Genomic DNA, 12,268 nt, shown 5'->3' with positions numbered 1-12,268 from the left:
AATATGTAAGGAATAATCGAGGGGCTATGCAATCTATGTAAAATAATGAACGGCGTGGAAGGTGTTTTCCAAGTGGCACTAACCTTCCATGGAGTTGCATTATTTTCCAGAGAACGCATAGAGCCCCAAATTGATTATCCCTTTTATACCATGGCTATAATTTAACACATTTGCCACTAAAAATGTGCATCTGCAGATAGAACTATGTTTATCCACTTAAAGCTACAGTAGTTACATTGGTAACCAAACCAACAGACTTGCTAGTTTAGCTAACCAAACCATCAATAATAGCTTGCTATTATGAAAATCAAATTCAACAATACCAATAATGTTTTCAACTTGACTTTTTCTTTCAAAAGCAGCTCAAACATTGAAAATGTAAGAATGAACTATAACCATTGAATTCTACCGCGCTGATATGCCGTGTTATAGGGAAATAATGCACACTCTAGAAAGACCTTTAAGCCAATCAGAAACAAGTATTCAACAATGCCATGGTATAAAATGTCTAGAATGAGCATTATGATGCATTTACATGACACTTTCCAATTACATGGCAGCATCCCATTAACATGACATGGGGAAGATGTAAATAATGCTATGTAACTGAATGTCTGAAATTAGAACAATTATTCAACATTCTACAATTTGGCCCAAATCTCTATATACATACATGGCTCTGGTGATACCTATAAGCCCGTACACATCTATTCACTGATGAGAATACTTGACATCAGGGAAGGAGAGAGAAAACTGTATGTATCTGTTAGTGCCATATGTTGTGGAAATAATCAGAATTTGTTTGTAACATAGGTAAGATGTTTTATATTCATCAAATGTTTGTAAGTTACTTCTCATCAGAATGGTATTTTTGTATAATACTGTGGCGGGGTTGCAGTTATCTGTTCTATGTCAAGACTAAGTTGCATGGGCCGCAGAGAGGGGAGAGGTCAAAGTATCAACATGTGTAAACATATCTTTTGCTCCACTATGTGTTTGCCAGTCACACCCAACTTTTCTCATCGGGGAAAAGGAGGATGGCAGTGTCTGGAATCATTCTCATGCTCCCTTTTATCTTAACCTATAGCCTCACTCTCCTCTCCGTGAGCTTGTCCAGGATTGGTTGTATTTAGAATTGGTTGTATCTAAATGACAATTTGATATATGCATGTTGATATGGAGGATTGGTTTATGGTTCTGAGTTTGAGAAAGGAGACAAAACTGAACGATAATTTATAGCCAACTCTGTCTTCTTTGGGGATACTCCTCTCTGAAGTAAAGTCTTTCTTTGTGTAAGTTCCTGGGACCTGTGGATTGTCTTGTCGTCTAGGGGGGGTGGATCTTCGCTATAAAGGATCCCATTTGCCATTGTGGGGGGGCTCTCAACTTTTGAGTAGAGATACTGAACGGTTGAGAGTCACAGAAAATGCTATAGAGCTCATATAATTAAAGATGGACTCTGATAACTAACTCTGACTTTTGTGTGTGGTTTGCTCCCATGATTTGGTAAATAGAGGAAATTTCCACGACACATATCTTAACTGTCCTTCAATAACATGAAGATTAATATTATATGGTGATGGCCGTTGTTATTTATAGGGGAGACTTCGTCTTATAGCTGAGAAGAGCATGATAATGGTCTGAGGGTACAATGGACCAGGTAGGTAGTGAACATATAAGGTAGTATAGCTAATAGGTAGCTTTAAGCTCAATATAGCCTAAATATTAGTTAACAGACCGCTTCTATGGACATTCTGTACTGTCCTCTCTTTGGAGACAATTTACAGTTCTCTTAGCTGTGACAAAGGTTTTAGGCAATTGTTTACCAAAAACATAATAATTTGCTTCATTGTGGTTTAATATGATTCACTTGAATTAGGGAAAGTATTTATTATTTGAGGCCATTTTGGTTTCCTTCCATCACCGATATGGAGCGTACCAAAGGGCCCGTTAGTAGGGAAGTCCGTTGATTACGCCGAACATCGTCCCGTTCATCTAAGGCTGGGTTAAAGCTAGATATGAGGAGTAGTATGGGAATTTTGAAGCCCACAAGTGTGTTGCATTGTGGGGAGTAAATTAAAGGCCTAGTTTAGTCAACAACTTGATTTTCCTGTGTTTTATATTTCCACACTATGAGGTTGGAATAGTACTGTGAAATTAAAAATGATGACAATGCACTTTCAGTGTAAGAGCTGTTTGAAAAGACCCCCCTGAAATTTCACCCTGTTTTGGTGAAATTAAGTTTTGATGTGTGAACGATTGCCAGTATATTAGTTAATAGACCAATAAGAAAGTGTTTCAAACCTAATTTTCTGTTTTTCCATCCACACCAGGACCACTTCCAGACGGTCCTAGCAACATTATTGCTTGAGAAATGGCTCTTTGCTATAAGAAGCTATTTTTGCTTATTTTTGACCATTTTGATTTAAAACAATCAGAAAAATGATTTAATATTGAGATAAAAGCAGCTGCATTTGACCTTTAAGGATGTTATTAGATTTCCCCTCATTTATATATCATAGGTTGTAGTTGATGGAGAAAAATGTTTTTACTTTGCATCCATTTCTCTGGGTAATATACTTGAATAATACTATTATTTAATATTTTCTCATTTAAATTGATACCCCTGCTTGGTTCACAAAGGCAGTATAATAGAGAGAATTTACCACAGGATGCTTTATCTTGGATGTAACCATCATGAATTATGTTTTTATGGCCTGACCAGCTCTTGCCAATTTACATTTATTGTGTTTTCTGGACTTCATAGTTACAATATTGCAAGACAGAACCTTGAGGATTCAATGGCTATATCAGAGTTAAAATACAGTGTCTTAAAAATAAGGTTCCAAAATATGGTGCCTCAGGCATTTTTTGCCTAATCAATGACATAATGCAATGCACATGGGTAGCTTAGACATTTGGATAGTAAAGATACAGTGTAACCTATTTGTCCAGATAGAAAAAAAATAGGGAGACCGTCTGTATCACCATACGTCAGACAGTGCTTCTGTATAGGACTTCTAATGCAGCTTTCGCTACAGTATTTGCCTTTTCAGTTACCACACCTGCATTTCTGTTTTGTATGGCTTGAACTGTTGATGGGTCTTTGGTTACTTTATTGGCTTGTGTGGTTCACTCCGCTTGGTTACATTTTTATGCTAAACAATTTGCCACGAATCTTGTTTCTTTTTTTGTTGCCTTTTGTTGATTTAAAATAGGAAAACGCATCATGTATGAACAGGCCTTGATTGAAAGTGTGTTTTAAGTGTGTTAACTTAAGTGGTGTAAAGTACTTAAGTAAAAATACTTTATTAAAGTACTACTTAAGTAGTTTTTTGGTGTATCTGTACTTTACTTTATTTATATTTTTTGACAACTTTATCTTCAATACATTTGTAAAGAAAATAATGTACTTTTTACTCCATATATTTTCTCTGACACCCAAAAGTACTAGTTAAATTTGGAATGCTTAGCAGGACAGGAAAATGGTCAAGTTCACTCACTTATCAAGAGAACATCCCTGGTCATCCCTACTGCCTCTGATCTGGAGGACTCGCGAAACACACGTGCTTCATTTGTAAATTATGTCTGTGTGTTGTAGTTTGCCACTGGCTATCCGTTAATAAATATAAAACAATACAATTGTGCCGTCTGATTTGCTTAATTTAAGCCATTTTACTTTGATATTTACATATATTTAAAACCAAATACTTTGACTTCTACTCAAATAGTATTTTATTGGGTGTCTTTTACTTGAGTCATTTTATATTAAGGTTACTTTTTACTTTTTTACTGAAGTATGACAATTAGGTACTTTTTCCACCATTGGTTAACTTAGCAAATAGGAAAATGGTGTTATTATTTCATGTTCAAAGAAACAGTGCGCGTGTGCAGGAGTTGTCACTTCATATTGGTGACGTCTTGATGAAGTGGGGTGAGCTTCGTTTGCACCGCCTGAGGGCGACATTCCATCGATCTGATCCTAGCTTCATTGTGGAAGTGACGTATGTTACAGTCGTGGTGATCATCTGTGTATGTCAATTGGATCTGTAAAGGAGGAATGTAGCAAACCGTTTTTGTAGTGTATATATATATATATATATATATATATATATATATATATATATATATATATATATATATATATATATATATATATATATATATGGGGTTTACAATTGGTTCAGTAATGTTAGGGTTGCATGACAAAGGTTGGTGACAGAACTTCAGCTACTGAGGTTGCAAGGCTAGGATGGGATGCTTTCTTCTGGTTGGCTAGCAACCAGGGTTTTTATGTTGATAAAGGATATAAACACTATTAGGATTACATTAAGTACGGTTCAGATGACATGCTGACAATTAATTTTACACTTCATATTGATATTGCTAGCAGCTTGCTTTCTCAGGGAATGGGGTACGTTACGTGGGCCCGTGTCATTCGACGGCATGGTCTGCGGGGTAAGCTAGTTACGTTGTCCATTATGGCAACAGTTACTTTTGTGTTATAATAAACAAAAGTTGTCTTTATTTTGTGACATCAATAAACGATTACCGATATCACCCGACCGTTGAGGTCGACTATTTTTAAGTCATATTGTGAAGTTCTGTCTTGTATTAAATGTAAAGTTATTATAAACTACCAATGTCGACACGCAATATTTGGGATGCCAATGCATATGGTTCCCGGTTATAAGCAGTTCGGACAAGTTTGTCTGTGTTCCTGCAGAGCAGGGTTAGGGTCAATTACAATTTTTGTTTGAAATTCCAATTCATATATTAAATTAACTTGTGAAGTGGAGACTTTAATTTGAATTGAATTTGAATTTCAACAATCTTCAAGTTATTGAATTGGAATTAGACAGTATAGCTAGACTGTCTGAACAGTGGCATGGTCAGCCTGAGGGAATTGAATTTAAAAATTTGTGGAATTGTTGGGGATAATATTGAATTATTCGAACATACCTAACATTGGAATAGAGAGGAATTTAATTATCTGAATTCAAAAACTGACCTGGAATTTAATTTTAATTAAATTGAATTTACAGGGAGAGGGAATTGACTAAGGCTTGAATTTGGGGAATTAAATCCATCCCTGCTGCAGAAAGCGGAGAATGGTGGGCCTGTGGAGATCCTACCGGGCTCTGGTGACCAGGCATCCATGGACTGTCCAGATAATCACAGCCAGTAAGAAAACACCAATGATGTATACAAACCCTGGATTGCTGATGTTATGTTTTGGCCAATGAGAGGCTTTGAAGCCACTGGTCGGCCATATTGGCACTCCTCAGAACAGCAGTCATTCATAGGAATGAATGGATTTATACAGTATTTCATTTAAATGTTTCAAGATAAAAATGTATTTTAGTATTTTTGTTGTAGTGGGGAGAGTAACATAACTATATATATATATATATATATATATATATATATATATATGTGTGTGTGTGTGTTTTTCGCTTGCTTAATATAAATTAAAAGTATGCATTAAGGTGTCTGTAATAGAATAAACGTGGCAAAACCAAATATAGTATTAGTAAATGCATTTCTGTAGCTTCCAAAATATTTTTACACTGGTGGTGGAGTGGCAAGATGGAGACGCGGTGTTTTCAAAACAGTGACTCATCTAGTGTGTGTATATATACATTTTAAAATACCCACTACACTAAGCTACACTACAGTAACTACACAATGTCCATTATGCTCCTTTACAGCAAAGCCCCTGGCAAGAGTCCCAGAAATTCCCTCAAAAAGAGAGGGCGACGGAGACAATTTACCCCAGCATTTTCTCTGAAGCTTTCACCTGATCAGCTTAAACTTTTACAGGTCAAATCAATCAGACTTTTTCTGTCCAAATGTTTACAAATGCAACCCCGTATTCCATGGCTCACGGATGAGAGCTGCAGTCTGAATGGGGTTGTTCAATTTGTGCTGTACCTTAAAATGGAACCATATCTGTGTTTTGTAAATATTTGACATATTTCCTGTTGATTCAGTGACAGTGTTGCTTGTGGTGGCAAACATGTTGGTTTTTGACACATACCCTTATGAAAAAAGATTGCAGTCAGAGTGCAGTATAACTATAGTTAGAGTATAGTTATTCTGCAGTATGCTCTAAATAATAATTTAGCAGTAATTTAGCTGTGTAACTGCAGTTAGAGTGCAGTATAACTGCAGTTATTCTGCATTTACTGTGTCTCTTTTACTGCAGTTTCAAAACAGCATTTTTTTGTAAGGGTAGCATTCATCAGAAGAGGAAGCACTGACTACTCAGGGTATCCAGGTAAATATTACTTAATTGATATTTTGCTGAAGTTTTTCTTTTCATAAAGGTGTGGACATTTCCTTGCCGACATAGGCGAACCATAATGTTGTCCTTTTATGCAGTTGTATTATGTAGGTTACTCTTGTAGAATAGAGGCGTTTTTCCTATGATGCTGATGTGACTCATTAACCAACATCTACATGCCCACACGGTCTGTTTTGTTCGTTAACCAACACCAGATGGCAATGAAGAAGTAGTTTCGCTACACGGTCTTTTACTACCCTCACTAGCTGACAGGTCATTGCTGCGATGAATATGTCAGGGTTAGGTGCCATCTTTGTTTTGATAGCTACTTAAATCCAATCAATATTTGGTCAGATATTTCACCCTGATTTGACTTGAATATTTGTCTGACTTAGTCCTCTCTATAACCTGTAGTTCAGGGGTAGCTAGTGCTGAGAAGTTAAAGGATTTTTTATTTTATTATTTTTAAACATATTTGACCGATGTCTGTTCCATTATTTGAATTCCATTTTGTTCGTTTTTTTCTGTGAGCTCAATGCGCACATTGCACAGCTTTTCAAGCGATAAATCAGATCCAACCTGAACTGTGTGATGTAGTAGGGATTTGTAGTTTCCAACAGGCCAACATTCTACATTGTTTAGCGCATAATTAACTACAATAACCATAATCCATTGCGCATCTACTTGTCCAGTCTGTTTCTTTTATGCCTGCTATGGAGAATGTGCGATTGTGAGGGGATAGCAGCTGTTGCTTTGGGAGGTAGCTCTACCTGAAAATACATTATCAAAATGATGGATAGTTGGTAGTCAGCAGTCATAAGTATGCCTTATTTACATTGAAAATAGGTATTTTGTCAGACAGCATAGGCAGCAGCTCTATAGAGATGAGATGATAACTTGGGATTAAATAATAGTTATCAAATAAAACAAATGTCATATACACAACAACTGAAATATTTTAGTAAAGTAATGTGAATAAATTATGTTTAATAAGTGATACGCAGTTATGGGCAGTCACTACCATCATGGGAATTTATTTGTATTATTTTTTCATATAAACGAACTGAAACCGAACCGGCCTCAAAAGCACTAATCCCTCAACACTAGGGGTAGCCAAAGTCTATATTGTCATTGACCGTGTGAAAAGGCTTTGATATGTCCCCACGGGAAATGACCTGGGTGTTTCTCCTCTCAGAAGCAAAGCTTTGTCTGTGTGACCAATAACAATGCAAAGAGGAAACGTCAACTGGGTTGTGTAACCTTTACTTAACTAGGCAAGTCAGTTAAGAACAAATTCTTATTTACAATGACGGCCTAAACCTGCCAAACCTGGACGATGCTGGGCCAATTGTGTGCCGCCCTATGGGGTGTGGGTTAAAGGGTTGCAGGCAGTTTAGACATTTATGTAATCAAGATGTCTGACTTGAGTGACTCATCATCTTTGTTTTCAATGGGAAGTGAGATGGGAGCCACTGGCGTTTGTATGTACTGTAATGCACATGAGACATTCAGAAGACAGAGAGAGGGCACCAGATAAGGATATAACTAGTGTGTGTGAATGTGTGTGTGTTCAAATTAATGTCTGCTCTGATAAGGCAGAGACACTGCAAGCACACCTACACTTTACTGACCTCTGTTTGGCTTAGCTCCAGGTCTGCTTACCTAGCCTGTATGATACATGGAATTCAGTACCTGGCATCAGTCAGTCAATGGAAGGATGCATGAATTAACAAATAACGAACAAACAACTGAATGAGAAAAGAGAGATATCAGTGAGCCACGGTAGCAGTAGCTGATACCCAAAGTCAAGTTGTGAGTATGAATCTTAAGAAGTACTCCTCTTCCCCTCCTATGTGGGTGAGACAGGTCTGGGCTGGCTTCATCAGCTAAATACCTCTGAGGGCTCAGTGGGTCCACTCCCTCCCCAGTGGAACAACCATCAAGCCCCAGGGGGAATGCCTGCCAACTCTTCCCCGGATCACTTCACTTAGCCTGGGCCACGTCAATCACCATCTACCCCATTAGCCTCCAGAGGCCCTGGCTCTCCCTCAAGGACGGGCCCTGGAGCCGCCGCCAGCCACCCGCCAAGCTAGCTGGTGCTGACATCAGCACTCTCACTTAGGCATGGGGTGAAGAATCTTGTTACCACCTCTTGACTAGCTACCATGTCTTGCCTCAGTGGGCATCAGATGGATGCTAGATCTAGATAGGGTATTAAAGTTTGGAGGAAATATGTTTTTGTTTTTTTCACCTTTCCTGTGTGTTTTATCACTGGACACATACTGTAGGACCTTACAAAAGTGAAATGGTAAATGTAAGTGTCGTCCTAGGGTCTGGCTGTGTTTAAGGATGAGCTCATACTGTAGCTAAGCCTCGGGTTTCTCAAGATTTATGCTTGGTTTGTTCTGTTCTTAAATGGACAGTTATTAGAAATAAAGGTTTACAATTTATTTTTATTTATATGACCTTTATTTAACTAGGCATGTCAGTTAAGAACAAATTCTTATTTATAATGACAGTCTACCAAAAGGCAAAAGGCCTCCTGCGGGGACGGGGGCTGGGATAAACAAATATATATACACTACCGTTCAAAAGTTTGGGGTCACTTAGAACAGTAAAGAGGCGACTCCAGGGTGCTGGCTTTCTAGGCAGAGTTGCAAAGAAAAATACATATCTCAGACTGGCCAATAAGAAGAAAAGATTAAGATGGGCAAAAGAAAACAGACACTGGACAGAGGATCTCTGCCTCGAAGGCCAGCATCCCGGAGTCGCCTCTTCACTGTTGACATTGAGGCTGGTGTTTTGCGGGTACTATTTAATAAAGCTGCCAGTTGAGGACTTGTGAAGCGTCTGTTTCTCAAACTAGACACTCTAATGTACTTGTCCTCTTGCTCAGTTGCGCCACGGGGCCTCCCACTCCTCTTTCTATTCTGGTTAGAGCCAGTTTGCGCTGTTCTGTGAAGGGAGTAGTACACAGCGTTGTACAAGATCTTCAGTTTCTTGCCAATTTCTCACATGGAATAGCCTTCATTTCTCAGAACAAGAATAGACTGACGAGTTTCAGAAGAAAGTTATTTGTTTCTGGCCATTTTGAGCCTGTAATCGAACCCACAAATGCTGATGCTCCTGATACTCAACTACGCTAAAGAAGCCCGTTTTTTTTATCAGGACAACAGTTTTGAGCTTTGTTAACATAATTGCAAATGGGTTTTCTAATGATCAATTAGCCTTTTAAAATTATAAACTTAGATTAGCTAGCACAATGTCTCATTGGAACACAGGAGTGATGGTTGCTGATAATGTGCCTCTACACCTATGTAGATATTCCATAAAAAATCTACAACATTAACAATTTCTACACCGTATTTCTGATCAATTTGATGTTATTTTAAAGGACAAAACATTTGCTTTTCTTTCAAAAACAAGGAAATTTCAAAGTAACCCCAAACTTTTGAACAGTACAACACCACAACACACCACAACACTACATAAAGAGAGACCTAAGACAACAACATAGCATGGAAGCAACACATGACAACACAGCATGGAAGCAACACAACATGACAACAACATGGTAGCAACACAACATGGCAACAGCGCAACATGGTAGCAGCACAAAACATGGTACAAACATTATTGGGCACAGACAACAGCACAAAGGGCATGAAGGTAGAGACAACAATACATCACACAAAGCAGCCACAACTGTCAGTAAGAGTGTCCATGATTGAGTCCTGGAATGAAGAGATGGAGATATAACTGTCCAGTTTGAGTGTTTTTTGCAGCTCATTCCAGTCGCTAGCTGCAACAAACTGAAAAGAGGAGCAACCCAGGAATGTGTGTGCTTTGAGAACCTTTAACAAAATGTGACTGGCAGAACGAGTGTTATACTGGAGGATGAGGGCTGCAGTAGGTATCTGAGATCGGGGGGAGTGAGGCCTAAGAGGGTTTTATAAATAAGTCTTGCGACGGGTTTACAGAGATGACCAGTTTACAGAGGAGTATAGAGTGCAGTATTGTGTCCTATAAGGAGCATTGGTGGCAAATCTGATGGCCGAATGGTAAAGAACATCTAACCGCCCGAGAGCACCCTTACCTGCCCATCTATAAATTACATCTCCGTAATCTAACATGGGTAGGATGGTCATCTGAATCAGGGTTAGTTTGGCAGCTGGGGTGAAAGAGGAGCGATTATAATAGAGGAAACCACATCTAGATTTAACCTTAGCCTGCAGCTTTGATATGTAAAGAGGGAAGGACAGTGTACCGTCTAGCCATACTCCCAAGTACTTGCATGAGGTGACTACCTCAAGCTCTAAACCCTCAGAGGTAGTAATCACACCAGTGGGGGGGGCTTTCTTCTTACCAAACCATATTACCTTTGTTTTGGAGGTTAAGGGCAGAGAAAGCTTGTTAGACACTAAAAAAGTTTGTTATAGAGAGTATAAGATTGTATCATCTGCATATAAATGAATGAGAGAGCTTCCTACTGCCTGAGTTATGTTGTTGATGCAAATTGATAAGAGCGTGGGGTCTAGGATCGAGTCCTGGGGTACTCCATGGTGATACAGACAGCAGATGTTCTGACTTTATACACAGCACTCCTTGAGAGAGGTAGTTAGCAAACCAGGCCAAAGACCCCTCAGAGACACCAATACTCCTTAGCCGACCCACAAGAATGGAATGGTCTACCATATCAAAAGCTTTGGCCAAGTCAATAAAATAAAACAGGCCGATAACAGTTAGGATAAGCTTGATCTCCCCCTTTAAAAAAATGACTAAACATGGCTCCCTTCCAAGCAATGGGAACCTCCCCAGAAAGGAGAGACAGGTTAAAAAGGTCAGAGATTGGCTTGGCAGTGATAGGGGCAGCAACCTTAAAGAAGAAAGAGTCTAAATCATCTGACCCAGATGTTTTTTTGGGGTCAAGTTTAAGGAGCTCCTTTAGCACCTTGGACTCAGTGACCGCCTGCAGGGAGAAACTTTGTAGCGGGGCAGGGGAAAAGGATGGACAAGAATCGGGGCTAGTCACATTAGAAGGGGTAAGAGATGGATACAATGAAGGACAGACACCACTCAGATAGATATAGGTTCATCTGGCTTTTAAGTAGTGTGTGTGTGTGTGTGTGTGTGTGTGTGTGTGTGTGTGTGTGTGTGTGTGTGTGCGTGCGTGCGTGCGTGCGTGCGTGCGTGCGTGCGTGCGTGCGTGCGTGCGTGCGTGCGTGCGTGCGTGCGTGCGTGCGTGCGTGCGTGCGTGCGTGCGTGCGTGCGTGCGTGCGTGCGTGCGTGCGTGCGTGCGTGCGTGCGTGCGTGCGTGCGTGCGTGCGTGCGTGCGTGCGTGCGTGCGTGCGTGCGTGCGTGCGTGCGTGCGTGCGTGCGTGCGTGCGTGCGTGCGTGCGTGCGTGCGTGCGTGCGTGCGTGCGTGCGTGCGTGCGTGCGTGCGTGTGCGTGTGCGTGCGTGTGCGTGTGCGTGCGTGCGTGTGCGTGTGCGTGCGTGCGTGCGTGCGTGCGTGTGCGTGCGTGCGTGTGCGTGCGTGCGTGCGTGTGCGTGTGCGTGTGTGCGTGCGTGCGTGCGTGCGTGTGTGTGTGCGTGTGTGTGTGTGTGTGCGTGCGTGTGTGTGTGTGTGTTGTTTGCTTGCCTTATGTCTCATAATACTGTTAAAGGTTAGTTGTAGAGGCTCCAGTAAAACCACATGGAAGGTTCAACTCTCTTCCCAGATGTTTTTGCCGGATCAAACTGCCTTTATTAGTTCTCCCCTGACATTTTAAGAAAAGGTTAGATAACTGAAAATGGGCTCCTCTGCCTGTCAAAGCAATATTATTAAGGCCCAATGTCCTTTTCAAAACATTATTTGGGTGCTGGAGGTAGAGTCTGCCCTGTCAGGTCTGAGTTGACTTCAATTGAAGTTCTCTGCTCAGTGTGCCACGCAGGAGCACCATAACACATCATCCTTCTGTATTTGGACCTGGAGGTCCGTAGGC

At 40.2% G+C, this 12,268-nt stretch overlaps 1 pseudogene; it reads left to right on the top strand.

Moving 5' to 3' along the window:
* The first annotated feature begins 5,111 nt into the window (after positions 1–5,111).
* The window catches only part of LOC135505619 (protein Mpv17-like), a 33,078-nt pseudogene continuing 25,921 nt past the window's right edge, over positions 5,112–12,268 (top strand).

The sequence above is a fragment of the Oncorhynchus masou genome, chromosome 19, assembly GCF_036934945.1.
Source record: "Oncorhynchus masou masou isolate Uvic2021 chromosome 19, UVic_Omas_1.1, whole genome shotgun sequence".
NCBI lineage: Eukaryota > Metazoa > Chordata > Actinopteri > Salmoniformes > Salmonidae > Oncorhynchus > Oncorhynchus masou.
Note: the sequence above shows the minus strand (reverse complement) of the source record. Positions and strands in the feature narration are given on the sequence as shown.